The sequence below is a fragment of the Lygodium microphyllum genome, chromosome 19 (assembly GCF_053477565.2).
Source record: "Lygodium microphyllum isolate KBCC chromosome 19, Lygodium_microphyllum_v1.1.10, whole genome shotgun sequence".
Taxonomy (NCBI): Eukaryota; Viridiplantae; Streptophyta; class Polypodiopsida; order Schizaeales; family Lygodiaceae; genus Lygodium; species Lygodium microphyllum.
The window spans coordinates 66,030,842-66,044,995 of record NC_141153.1 but is presented as its reverse complement, the minus strand read 5'-3'; positions in this window follow the sequence as shown (position 1 = coordinate 66,044,995).

Below are 14,154 nucleotides of genomic sequence, written 5' to 3'. Positions count from 1 at the left end.
AACTATCTTTAAGCCATGTTGTTTTTTCTTATCTTCAAGAAGCTGCTCCAGACTTAGCTACAAAGCAGGGTCTGTAGCTTGTAGAAATAACTAACCTTTCTTTGATCCTAATGCCACTTACTCTCTAGCATCCAATTGGTCATACCAAAGCTCAAACTCTTGCAAGAGCTCGAATTAAAACCAGTGGGCATAGGGACCCATTCTTTCAAAGTTCTTGTAGTAACCAATCATGAATCAAGAAAGAAATCTTAATCCATGGTTTTCTTAAACTCATCCCAATCAATATCCTTTACATAAATATTTGTGATTTGTGATTTCATTGCATGAACACAAATTCAAACAAAATATTGACTCATGCTATGTGGTAGTATCTTAAAGAATTCCATTTTTAAATCATAAGACTTGAAGTACTCATATATTCTTTGTCCATCAAATAGTTTCATCTAACTCTCAATAGCTTGCGATTCTTTAACCATAGTAGATTCTTTCCTTGTAGAAGCCTATAATCTTTGTTGTTTTTCCTTCTCTTGTAAATACACATTGGAGGATTCTAGTAGTTGCCAAACTTCATCAAAAGAACTTTTAGATCTTGTAGCGAGTTTGGAAAGGCTTGCAAAGTCTCCCTTTTTTGTTGGATTTTCACATTGCATTCACAAAATGTCATGGGGGCATATGTCAGGCCACAAATCACAAGGGTTCAAGAAAATAATCAAAACAAGAGATAGAATCAAGATAATCAAAAGAAACGTGTAAATTGCTTGATAAATCACTTTGTATACTACAAATACACTTTTGGATTACATAAACACCATTGAAAGTTGGAAGCTTGGACTCAACACTATCAGGAAAGGGCTAACCACTCTATGCAATCCAAATATCTTATTGCATTAGTATAAGGAAAAATACAATATCAAACAATAGAAAATGAATCTCTGGATGCTTTTCCAATGATGCCCAAGGTTTCCAAACCAAAAAACCTATCAATCTCCCTATCTTTGACTCAACTGTAGTAGCAAATATCTTCCTAGCATACACCTATAGTAGTAGATATCTCTTCATGCAAATCAATCCCGAATCTATTACTCCTGGGAAAGCCTTTTTGGGCCAAAGGCACCCGAGAAGTAGTAAACTCACTATAGTCTATTGATTCATCGTAATTGTTATCTTTGTGTTTGATTACCCACGATCCTCAAAATCTATCATGTCCACATTTATAACCAATCCATATAGTTCATAAACCAATAGAATAGCACACATCAACTATTGCTTGTTGGAGTTGTGGTAGTTGTCGTCTCCAACAAGCATGTTGGAATCAACCTTAGCATAGTCACACATTTCTACCATGATCTAAAGCCACAACATTCCTCTTGGCTCCAACATCAATGTTCTCTTCTTCACTAGTAGATTCTCTAATTTCTCGCCACAAAACAAAAAAGCCATATCCCTACGATTACTAATACTAAGGTCTTCAACTTCTCCATTAGATTTGCATCATCATCATCATATCTAGTTTATAGTCAATTGCTACCACCATAGATTGTCTCAAGCACAAGCTTCCTGAATCAAAAACTTGAAAACCTTATGATTTTCTATGCTCTCCCCTTGTGACCCACTAAATACTCTTTAACTCTGTCAATCATGCTCAGTACTCTTTAACTATATCAATCATTCTTAGTGAGATGACTTATTTCATGCTCATGCTTTTTGTTATCCTCTCATGCAACATGCCCCTTCTCTCCCCCAACAACCAATTTCCTCACCGTCCTTCTCCCAAAACAATGCAAACCTTCCACAACAATAGCCACCTCCAAACCCGTAATAGTCTTACCTTTCAAAAAACTAAGTTCTCATGCTATTCATTCATCCCTTTTAGTAGTATGCAAAATAAATGGTACATTTTCCCCTTTTCTTAACTCACCAAACCTTGAGTATATTCATGTGCCTAAGTATCTTTGGAATGAAAGTGTATATCTTTTTCAAGATCAACTAGACTTCCAAATTCTCATGCTAAACACCTTACAATTTCATTGAAGCTCTATCCTTTACATCTCAAATTTTTCCCGGAGAATATCATGTGTAGAATTTTCATGGAGTGGTGGACAATAATCCATATGACATCCACCCCCTCCAAATGTGCACAACCCCCAAATGTGTCACACTATGTAGCCCACAAGGATCAAACACCCATATCATCTTCACCCAAATCAAAGTGTATATAATCATCCTCCTCCTAGGATCATAAACCCAAATCATGAGCATTCTCAGAAACACACAACAATCCAAAACACTTCCACATGGGTCATAAGGCATGGATAGCTCATGACATTCAAGTATCATGTAACCCTCTGCAACCAAATTCAAAAACTTGTTAAGTCCCCTAGAATCAAATGGTAATCCAAAATCCCATTACAACATCTTGAACCCTATAACTTTCCCTACATAAACCATGTTGGATTGACCATTTTGCACAACTCAATGCTCTATCAAAGCATATATTTCTTTTGCATCCTCAAGTACCATAGCATCTTCCTCTCTTGCACAATAGCATCTATGTGCTTCATCATCACAACATCAGTAGACATTTTCTTGTCAACTGCTTTGTACTTATTTTGAATCCTAGCTTCACTTTTTTCCTTGAAAATGCAGAGCACCAAACTCTAGTGGTTAAAATAAATCTACCCTCTTCTCTTTAGATTGCATACAAATAGCCCCAAACTATGTATGTTGACATGAACCACCATCAAACTCTTTTAGCTGAAATAACTCGTGCCCCTACAACCTTGTTGGGTGGGACATTCCAACCCTCTTTTTATTTTGCTAACATACATAGTATAATTACTCTTTTTACTACAAAAAGTTAGCATCCAGCCCTATCTACTTTATAAAATCAACAATCTCATGATACATACCAGAAGAATGAACCTACACAAAACTGGAACCATTCTGCACCTCAGTTTTTAGCATATCCTCAATAAGAACATCATCATTGTTCTCCTCAGCTAGCTTCACAATCATGATACCGTACATGATATTTTTCTTTGCAATCTCAATCATAGAGTGAACTCAACCTTGTTATGCAAGATTCTTTCTTTCAGCACTTTTCAAAGATTTGACAATGACTCAATATCTTAAGCAAGCTTGTAACTTGGCTATATTTTTTGTCTAGCATTCTCCTTCTTTTGTACATCTTCTTTACTTTGATCAAGCCTTGGTCTAGAAGGCAGTGGTGTAGGCTCACCCCCTCTAGTCTTCTTAAAAGTGCTAGAAACATGTAACGTCTTCACCTGTTCCCTTCAGGACATGTCTTAGTAGTCCACTGGAAAGGAGGTCTAGAAAGCTCCGCCCGGCACTCCCATGGAATGTTACAGGGTTTGCGATCTAGGACTTTCCGTGTGTGCCACATAGTGGAAGTATTCTGGCCGTTCCCACTTAGGACCGCAGGGTTTCCCCTAATGGTCATTTCCTAAACGGCAACTAGCGTCGAACCCCCAACGAACTACTTTATGTAGAAATGCCAGGGCCGAAGTAGATTCACGCTGCACTTGGTTCAAGGAGAATGGGAAATGAGAGGGATGCAATGCTCGAGCTCTCTGCCATAAGGCATAGTCCCATTCCGTTCCCCTAAAATAGCATAAACCAGGATTATTATAACCTAGACTCTAGGTCAGTACCCTTGCTATTCATTTCCTTTGAAAAGATCTCCTTGCTATCCATTATGATTGAGAAAAGTTCCCGGCCAACTGGAACCACCCATCCGTAGGACGGACCCATGGCCACATCCACTGCACTTTCCTCAGGTTTTTTTAGCTATCTAATTACCTACCACATTTAGTTGGACATGCATCAAGCAGCTTCCTTAATTAACCCGTTAGTCCCTTCACACAATCTTAGCACTTGACATAGAAAAGCAGTGTCAAACAAGTTCCTTTTCAATAGGTTATCATATTTATCTTTGGAATACATTCATAAAGTCCAGCCCGCAGGCTTAATCCATAATCTGCCCGAAGGCTATCCAGCAATCCACATGGATTACTAATCCAAGATTCCACCCATAGACTACTATGCAGGCCTCGAGATCCAATCCTGAGTCACGTTGGACTCTTGTGCAGGGCTCGGAAGGCGAGGGATTTACAACCAGAGCCCCCCTGGCACCCAAGCGTCCTCCTGCTTCAAGTAGCGCTCAACAGAGAGACCTCACATGGCGGGTTCAGTCCACCTTCCTGGCGCGGCTAACAACCCCCTTGGTTAGGGTCAGGTAGATAGTCGAGGGTAACTGAGGCTACCTCTCCCTTCAAGCCTTCAACCTGAAGCATTAGATATCTTTTCATCCTTTAGTTTCTTGTGCAAACAAATCAAACAGTGCTCTCTAAATGGTTACAAGCACAATCATATCCAGTGGTCGTTATTTGGCCAACTGCTAAGGAGTGAATCCTTCTCTCTGAATGCATCCAGCATTTGATCTGGGATCAATTGCGACTCGGCAAGATCCCCAAGGGTTTGTTTGTTAACCCTTATGTCCTTGGGTTAGGGCCATTACCCTATTAACCCAACTTAACCAATACCTTAAGTTCTATTAACAGTAAATATGTTGCTCCAAATTATTGGTTGGTCCTTTGCTTCCAAGCAAATATCTAATTCCCTTATCTTGGTCACTTTTTCCAAGAAAGGTGCTATATCAGGACGACTACTCATCCTCTTGCAAGATAAACTTGCACAAGAATCTACCAATCTCATTCCGAGGAATTGGCCATTCTGTTGTGATCAAACCACAAGATCATGCAATGCTTCAACTTGTTGCACAAGTGTCGCATCTAATCCATGGGACTATTTCACCCATCAAACGGCATCTTCTAATCACGGAGTAATGATTAGATAAGAAACAAGGTTTAGGGTGTCTTCATATCCAATCCATTCCCGATTGCACTAGGCTGACACGGTCCTAGGGGTTCCAACTCAATCCGAGTTCCATCTTTTGAACGAGTAGTCCTTAAGGCAGAAACCCTAGTTCTTTTCTTGCAAGTACGTCCAATTTTCCCTACGTTCATGAATGTGGATAAGACTTTAGGGTATGAGAGTTTCGACATGGCAATAAGTGCGACTAGGTCAAGTCCTTAATGTGCTAAACCCTAGTTAGCACTTGGAGTATATTGTATCGATTTAACCATCCTAAGCGATTCCTTTGTGGTTTAGGTGTTTAGGGTAAACCAATTTACTTGTCTTATGACAAGGACAAGCCATTCCTAAAGACGTTGTCTTGATCTAAAAGGGGAAAAACTAGTTGCATTACGATATAATTATCGTAAGCACATGATTCATGGCCTCCACGTATGATTAGATTTACAAACCCTAACTTTTCTTGTTAAGATCAAAGCGCATGTTAAGTTACGGCATAATTTCCATTGATCCTACTAGAACATGCATTCACGATTCATGCCACTAAGCTTTTAAGGTTTTATGTTAAAACGAGCCATGCAGTCTTTCCCTAACTACGTTTCTGAATGAATTTATTCATACACTGAATGAGCATTACGCAACCTTTCCTAACTACTACGCAGTTAAATGATATTTATGCCAATTGAAGCTAGAGTTAACCTACTTCATCCAACTTTAGAATCTTTCCATGCTTTGCGGTTTCCTATGGTTGATAATGACTTTTTAATGAATCAATACGAAGAAAGATTTGTCTAATAGTGCGACATGCGATTTAATCTTTCCATGCATAATCAAAGTGTACTACAATAATTTTCACTTTGTAATGATAGTCATTAGTTGATCTAGATTCATTACTTTGCAATGCACAAAACCAACTTGCTAAGAATGCATAGACATCGTATGTTCTTTTTCGTTCATTCCATTGAAAAATACAAATGACCGATCTTCAATCGTGAGTTACTTCCTTTAAAATAGCCAATGTATTTCAATCACAAAAGTGCATCCTAATTCCATGAATTAACCATGCATAATTGCAATACTTCGACGTAAATCAAAAATAGGAAGAAAACCTGGACTTGCAGGTTCGGTGAAATGTCCACATGAATATTAGGAGATGATCCTCCTGCGGTTGCGCCTTGTGACTTTTTAGGGGCCATCGTGAATTTGATCTCCGGTTAGCCTTCGTGGATTTCGAACTTCTTGCCTTGGCTTGCAGTCTTATGATCTTGGCCCATCTCCCTCATATGTGCAATTCCCTTTGAGGTATGGATTCCTTGACAGAAGTTTCGACTTGTAGAATTTCGCTTTGGAAGGCCTTAGGATTCTTGTGAGGGCCCTTGGACAACGGAGACTTGAGAGCTTTACTTCACCTTGAAATTCCGAGTTTAGGAAGGGTTTTGTGGGCCTTGCGGAAAAAGGGAACTCTAAATCCCAAGCCTAGGGCCTTATGGGTGATTGATGGAAATGCCTTTATGCTTATTTTCTTCAAAATCCTAGGGTAAAGGTTCTTGAAAAAGGGCCTTAAAGAAACCCTCTTCAATGGGCTTATGGGGGAAATCGAGTGGGAAGGGGCTTAGAGAAACCCCTCTTCTTCTTTATGAAGAACCGGGCCTAGGGCCTTAGTAGCTTCCTTTGCTTCAAAGCCCGGGATAGGCTTATTGAGGATTAAAAGGGAAGGCTTTAAAACCCGCCTAGGGAATGGATTGTGTGGGATCCAAAGGGAAGGGGACTTAAAAATCCCGAGGGTAAAATGGGATTTATAGGGACTCCATGGAAAGGGGGTTTTAAAACCGGGGCTAATATGGCTTGTGTGGAAATGCAATGGGAAGGGGGGCTTAGAGAAGCCCCCTTAGAAGCTTCCTAGAGAAGCTTCTAAGAAGCTTCAGGGAGCTACGTGGCGTGGAGATAGAGGATGGGGGAGCTTCAATGGCGGCCTTGTTCCACGACAGCAGGGCGGCAACGTTCTGAGCTGGCATCACCCTCTCCTCCATGGATGCAGCACGGCCGACTGGCAGCTTAAGCAAGCGACGACTTCCACTCCTCCTTCCTCCACATACGTCTGCAATGGCAGCGTCGTATCTCTCCTTCCTTTTTTCCCCCTTAGAGGGTGTAAATATAGGGCAAGGGGGGAGAGGGCTCCCTCCCACGTGGCCCCCTTGCATGGTATCCTCCCTTCCACCTCCTCCAGTTGCCCATAATAGCCCATCCCCTTCCCTCAGCCACGCATTAGCTGGGGGAAGGTGAATAAAAAAATTTGCAATAATCCCATCATTATTCTCTTGACCTCCTCCCAAGAGGGAGTTCACCTGTGGTTATGCGGGTTTTGATCCTCTGTCCAGATTTGCCAATGGGAAGGTCATGTTTCCTCGCATACGGTTTATAGATTGCACTGTCAGTAACTCCAATGCCGGAATTGACCTTTGCATGAGTCTCACGTGGGGTATGGAAAGTCGGACTAGTAATATTTTTTAACAGAAATATTACATTCTCTTCCCATTGGAGGAATCGAGATGTCCTCATCTCGAGATAAACTGGGGAGAGTAAACTAGGGTTATTGATGGTTAAGAGTGCTTTCATCCATCCAAGTGGCATCCTCCTCGGGATAATCTTTCCACTGGACGAGGCATTCTCTCATGGTTCTGGATCTCAGTTCTCTCTCCCTAACATCTAAGATCCTGTTAGAGGCCGTAGCTCAAGGACTCCTTGGCTAGGCATTACAACTTGTTGGTCATCAAGTGCATGGCTAGGATTAGGTACATACTTCTTCAGTAGGATGATATGGAATACATTATGAACCTTTAGGTTCTCACGGAGTTATAGTCTATAAGCAATAGGTCCTAGGCACTTGAGGATCTTGTATGGTCCACAATACCTTGGACTTAGCTTCTTGCAATCTCCTAAGGATAGGGAACTCTTCTTTGGCATATGCGAATGAAGACCATGTCTCCTTCCTCGAAGATTCTATCTTGACGCTTCAAATCCGCATATGCCTTCTGTCTATCCTTGGCGGCTTGGATGTCCTGTCTTATTGACTTTACTTGGACATCCATCTCTTCCAGCATCTTCCTTGAAGCTTCAACCCTCAAGGTTGGATCTGAGAAGTTTAGGGGACTTCGAGAGTCATGCCCATACAATGCTTGGAAAGGGGTCATCTGAATGGTTTGTTGGTAAGAAGCATTGTAGGCAAATTCAACCAAAGGCAAGTATTGAATCCACCTTTTTGGTTCATGACAGTAGTGTGCCCTTAGCATATCCTTGAGGACTTGATTGAATCGCTCCGTTTGGCCATCAGTTTGGGGATGGTAAGCTGTACTAAAATAGAGTTGAGTCCCAATGGCTTCAAAGATAGCTCTCCATAAGTGTGATGTGAAGAGAGAATCACGATCACTAATGATTCTTCTGGGTAACCCATGTAGCTTGAATATCTCCTTGATAAACAACCTTGCAATGTCTGAGGCTTTATAGTTTGTCTTAACTGGAATAAGGTGTGCAACCTTAGTAAGCATGTCGACCACAACCATGATGGAGTTGTATCCTCATTGAACTTGGGGTAGGCCAACAACAAAGTCCATACTGATGAATTCCCATTTCATTTGGGGAATGTCAAGTGGTTGCAACTTTCTAGGCATTTTGACATGTTCGGCTTTGATACGTTGACAAGACAAACACTCAGTGACATATTTGAGAATGTCACCTTTTAGCCTCTCCCAATAGTAGCTCTTTCTAACTGCATTGGCATAGTAAGGATGTCCTGAGAAAGGGGAATCATGAGCTTCCCACAGTATCTTCTACTTAAGTGACTGGCTTGCCGGTATGCATAATCTCGTTCAAGTCCACTACTGATAGAGAATTCATGATACTTAGCCTGTAGCTTTTGGTCCTAGTCCTTGATAGGGATCTCTCTTAGCATCTTTTGATAGGCTAGATCATGGGATGCTTCTTCTTTAGCTAGCTCAAGTATTGGGTTGTTTGGCATGGATATCTTTGTAGCTAGAGATCTAGCTGTTGAAGGATTTTGCAAGATTAGACAATTAAGGAATGCCTTACGAATGAGAGCTTCAGCAACCACATTCTCCTTTCCCGATTGGTATTTGATTTCAAAATGATACTCCTCCAGCACTTCAATCCACCGACATTGCCTCATGTTGAGCTCGTTCTGGGTAAAGATCCACTTGAGACTTTTATGATCAGTCACTAGAGTAAACTTATTACCCAACAGGTAGTGTCTCCAAAGCTTTAGAGCACGGATGACAGCTAACAGTTCTAGATCATGGGTAGCATAATTCTTCTCATGGCTCTTCAATTTCCTTGAAGAGTATACTACAGGATAACCTTCTTGCATGAGCACACATCATGCAAGCGTGCTAGCATCAGTTACTACCTCAAACTCCTTACTGAGGTCTGGGAGTTTCAGTATAGGTGATGATACCAAACTTTGCTTTAATCTATCAAAGCTAGATTGTTCGGTAGCTAACCATGCAATGGATATTTGCTTCTTCAATAAGTCTGTCAGAGGTGCTGCAATCAAAGCATAGTTTTTTATGAAGACCCTATACCATCCTGTCAATCCAAGAAAACTACGTATTTCTTTGACAGTTGCTAGTATTGGCCATTCTAGAACATCTCTGACTTTGGCTGGATCCACTGAGATTCCTTCCGCTGATACGATGAATCCCAGATATTCAATCTAACGTTTGAAGAATGCACACTTCTTCATCTTAGCATAGAGCTTGTGTGCCCTCATTGGTTGGGGTTCATGATCTTCTTCCTGTTTGGAATAGACTAAGGTGTCGTCGAAGAAGATGAGTACGAAGTCATCAAGATATGGCCTAAAGATATCCTGCATTAACTTGTTGAAGATGGCAACGCATTCGTGAGTCTGAATGACATAACTAGGAACTCAAAGTGTCCATATCTTGTGTTGAAGGCCGTCTTTGGGATATCTTCTTCCTTGATCCTTACATGATAGTAACCAGAACTGAGATCAATCTTGGAGAAGATCTTCGCACCCTGAAGATGATCAAGAAGCTCATCTATTCTTGGAATAGGGTACTTGTTCTTAACAGTTGGTTGATTCAACCCTCTGTAATCAATAAACAGTCGAAGCGTTCCATCTTTCTTTTTCTGGAACAACACTGGAGCTCCCCATGGTGAACTGCTAGGATGGATGTAACCCTGATCTAGCAGTTGCTTGAGTTGCTCCTTCAGCTCAATTTCTTTCGGGATGGATATCTTATAAGGTCTCTTTGCAATTGGTGCAGCTCCTGGCACTAGTTTGATCTCATGATCCACTTCTCTTTGAGGTGGGAGTTCTATCAGCTCTTCAGGAAATATGTCCACGTACTCCTTTAGCCGTGAAGGTTCTTCACTATACTCCTACTTCTGATCTAACTTATTGAGCTTAATCAAGTAGACAGGTAGTCCCTTTCTAACTCCCTTTATAATCCCAGATGCTTTGGCCAATTAAATTTTTGCCTTTCCAGCCTCTCCTTGAGTTGTGACCAATTCCTCTTCAGAGTTTCGAAAGGAAATTTGGCCCTTTCCACAATGAATGTGGGCGTCATTAGGTTTAAGCCAATCCATTCCAAGTAGACACTCATGGATACCTAGGTTCATGACTCTGAATCTGACTGAAGTCATCTTTTCTCCTAGAAAGAATTCCACCTTAGCAGTTTGCCTGGTACAAGTGACCTCACGACCATTTGCTAATTCCACAAGCAAGGTAGATGCTTTTATTGTGGCTATTCCTAATCTTTTTGCACAAGCTGGTGAGATAAAGGAATGTGTACTGCCACAATCAATCAAGGTTTTGAAACCTTTACCTTGATAGTCCGATGGTGTCTGAATCACCGGAAACTGGCAATTCGGGCCTTTCTTGTGAAGAGCAGCATGGACTGTCGCCCTTTCAAACTCTGCTTCCATGGTCGGATCTTCTTCTTCGCACATTTCCCTGTTGGCAACACAAGCAATTCTTCCTATACCTCGGGTAGCGGCTCCCTGGCCACGGCCAGTTCCTTGGAAAGGTACTTGACGATGTCCTCCGCCAAGCTTGGGACATTGCCTCTTGAAATGACCGGGCTGGTTGCAGTGGAAACAACGGAGATTTTGCCCATTGATTTGGGTAGGGACAAAGTTGTTGGCATTATTAGTCCTTGCTCTCTTTCTTTGTCCCTGGTTTTGATCTTGAACTCTCTTCACTCGGGGCCTATATGCTCCTCTATTCTAGTCATTATAAGACAAAGTTTTGTTACTTCTTGGCCTAGCTTGCACCTCCTGAATTATGGGCGCAGCTTGAATGAGTGCGTCCTGTAGATCTATTGGGCGCATAGATTCGAGGCGGGTATTCACTGGTGGGTTTAAACCAGCACAAAATTTCGACACCTACTATGTCATATCCATCTGTGGCGCATACTTAAGAAGTGAAACAAATTTTGAGTAGTATGCGTCAAGAGTGAGTCCTAGCTGTTTCAGATCATAGAACTCATTCATTTTTTGCGTGCAATACGCAGGCGGTAAGTATCTTCCTTGCACAGCTTTCTTCAGCTTTTCCTAGGTAACGGATCCTTCCGAGATCCCTTGATCTCTGCACCATTGCTTCCACAAAAGCCAGGCTTCGTCGGTGAGCTTCAACTTGGCGAGCATAGCTTGGTTGGCGGGTGCAGTACCAGCTGCTTTGAAGTAATCTTCCATGGACTCTATCCAAATCTCAGCATCCGCTTGGACAGTCCTACCTTTCTCGTCAAATTCTGGCAGCTTGATCTGCTTGAGAAGAAACTTCTTCGCCTGGATCACAGCAGTACTTGATGTAGGAGGCGAACTAGGAATCTGTACCTAGGGTTGTGTCTGGATAGAGGATTCTTAAACTCGCTATCGTTATGATTTATATTTCATACCCAATTCAGCTATCAACCAAGAAATCTAGCCACTTATCCCTTTTATCAATTCTCATAGCCAAGACAGACATTGATAAAAAGAAATCTTATTATTTATATGGGTATAACCCTTTCGGAGTACAATATTTCCTAGGATGATAAAGCAATTGTTACACTTAGTTCAGGGAGAATAATGTTGTATTACATTCAGCTACGGGAACTGGATAATAGTATGGTTTTGGGTCATGGATCTTTAGGAATCGGTAAGTCATTGGAAGATTAGGGTATCCTTTCCTTTGGAACCCATTATTCTCATAACGCCCCAACACCTTGATCCTATCAGCGGGGATTACGCAGGTCACTTCCTCGTATACATATGAGTTCAGCTTGACCCTCCGACCTTCGATATGTAAAGTTGAGCTTACGTGAGCCTCCACAAAAATGAACAGATTCACGATCTTAAGGTCCTCCAACCACTTGATCCTCTTTAGGTTGGTTTGAAGGTACACAAATTGGTGGGCAGCTATATAGTAGATTTCTGAGTCACCTGTCCATCTCCGTTCCACATACAAAGGCGATGGATTATAAATACGGTCTAAGATGTTCATCATATCGATCCTTTGTCGATAATCCAGGGAATGCATTGCGGTCATAAACATGACTCGGACCACTAAGAACCTGTTTCATGCTTCATAATTCTACAAGACAGCATCGAAAGTAAGAAAATGTTCTCAATAGCAACATTTTCTTTACTTCATCTTATTAAGATTTCTTAAAAACAAATCCTTCGTTGGTTTTCTCTAATACCAACTGTAACGTCTCCACATGTTCCCTTTAGGACACATCTTAGCAATCCATCAAAAAAGAGGTCTAGAAAGCTCCGCCCGGTACTCCCATGGAATGTTACGGGGTTTGCGATCTAGGACTTTTCACGTCTGCCACATAGCGGAAGTATTTTGGCCGTTCCCACTTAGGACCGTCAAGGTTTCCCCCAATGGTCATTTCCTAAACGACAACTAGCGTCGAACCCCGAGCAAACTACTTTACGCAGAAACGCCACGGCTGAAGCGGATTCACACTGCACTTGGTTCAAGGAGAATGGGAAACAAGAGGGATGAAAGGCTCGACCTCTCTGCCATAAGGCATAGTCCCATTTCGTTCCCCTAAAACATCATAAACCGGGATTATTATAACCTAGACTCTAGGTCAGCGCCCTTGCTATTCATTTCCTTTGAAAAGATCTCCTTGCTATCCATTATGATTGAGAAAAGTTCCCGGCCAACTGGGACCACCCATCTATAGGATGGACCCATGGCCACATCCATCGCACTTTCCTCAAGTTGTTTTAGTTATCTAATTACCTACCACATTTAGTTGGAGATGCATCAAGTTATCATATTTATCTGAATACATTCATAAAGTCCAGCTCGCAGGCTTAATCCATAATCCGCCCGAAGGCTATCCAACAATCCACATGGATTACTAATCCAAGATTCCACCCATAGACTACTATGCAAGCCTTGAGATCCAATCCCGAGTCACGTTGGCCTCTTGTGCAGGGCTCGAAAGGCGAGGGATTTACAGCCAGAGCCCCCCTGGCACCCAAGCGTCCTCCTGCTTCAAGTAGCGCTCAACAGAGAGACCTCACATGGCGGGTTCAGTCCACCTTCCCGGCGTGGCTAACAACCCCCTTGGTTAGAGTCAGGCAGGTAGTCGAGGGTAACTGAGGCTACCTCTCCCTTCAGGCCTTCAACCTGAAGCATTAGATATCTTTGCATCCTTTAGCTCCTTGTGCAAACAAATCAAACAGTGCTCTCTAAACAGTTACAAGCACAATCATATCCAGTATTTGGCCAATTTCTGGGTAAATCCTTCTCTCCGAATGCATCCAGCATTCGATCCGGGATCAATAGCGACTCGGCAAGATCCCCAAGGGTTTGTTTGTTAACCCTTATGTCCTTGGGTTAGGGTCATTACCCTATTAACCCAACTTAACCAATACCTTAAGTTCTATTAACAGTAAATATGTTGCTCCAAATTATTGGTTGGTCCTTTGCTTCCAAGCAAATATCTAATTCCCTTATCTTGGTCACTTTTTCCAAGAAAGGTGCTATATCAGGTGCTTTATCTAATTCCTTGACCGAAGTTTCGACTTGTAGAATTTGGCTTTGGAAGGCCTTAGGGTTCTTGTGAGGGCCCTTGAACAACGGAGACTTGAGAGCTTTACTTCACCTTGAAATTCCGAGTTTAGGAAGGGTTTTGTGGGCCTTGCGGAAAAAGGGAACTCTAAATCCCAAGCCCCTAGGGCCTTACGGGTGATTGGTGGAAAGGCCTTTATGCTTAATTTCTT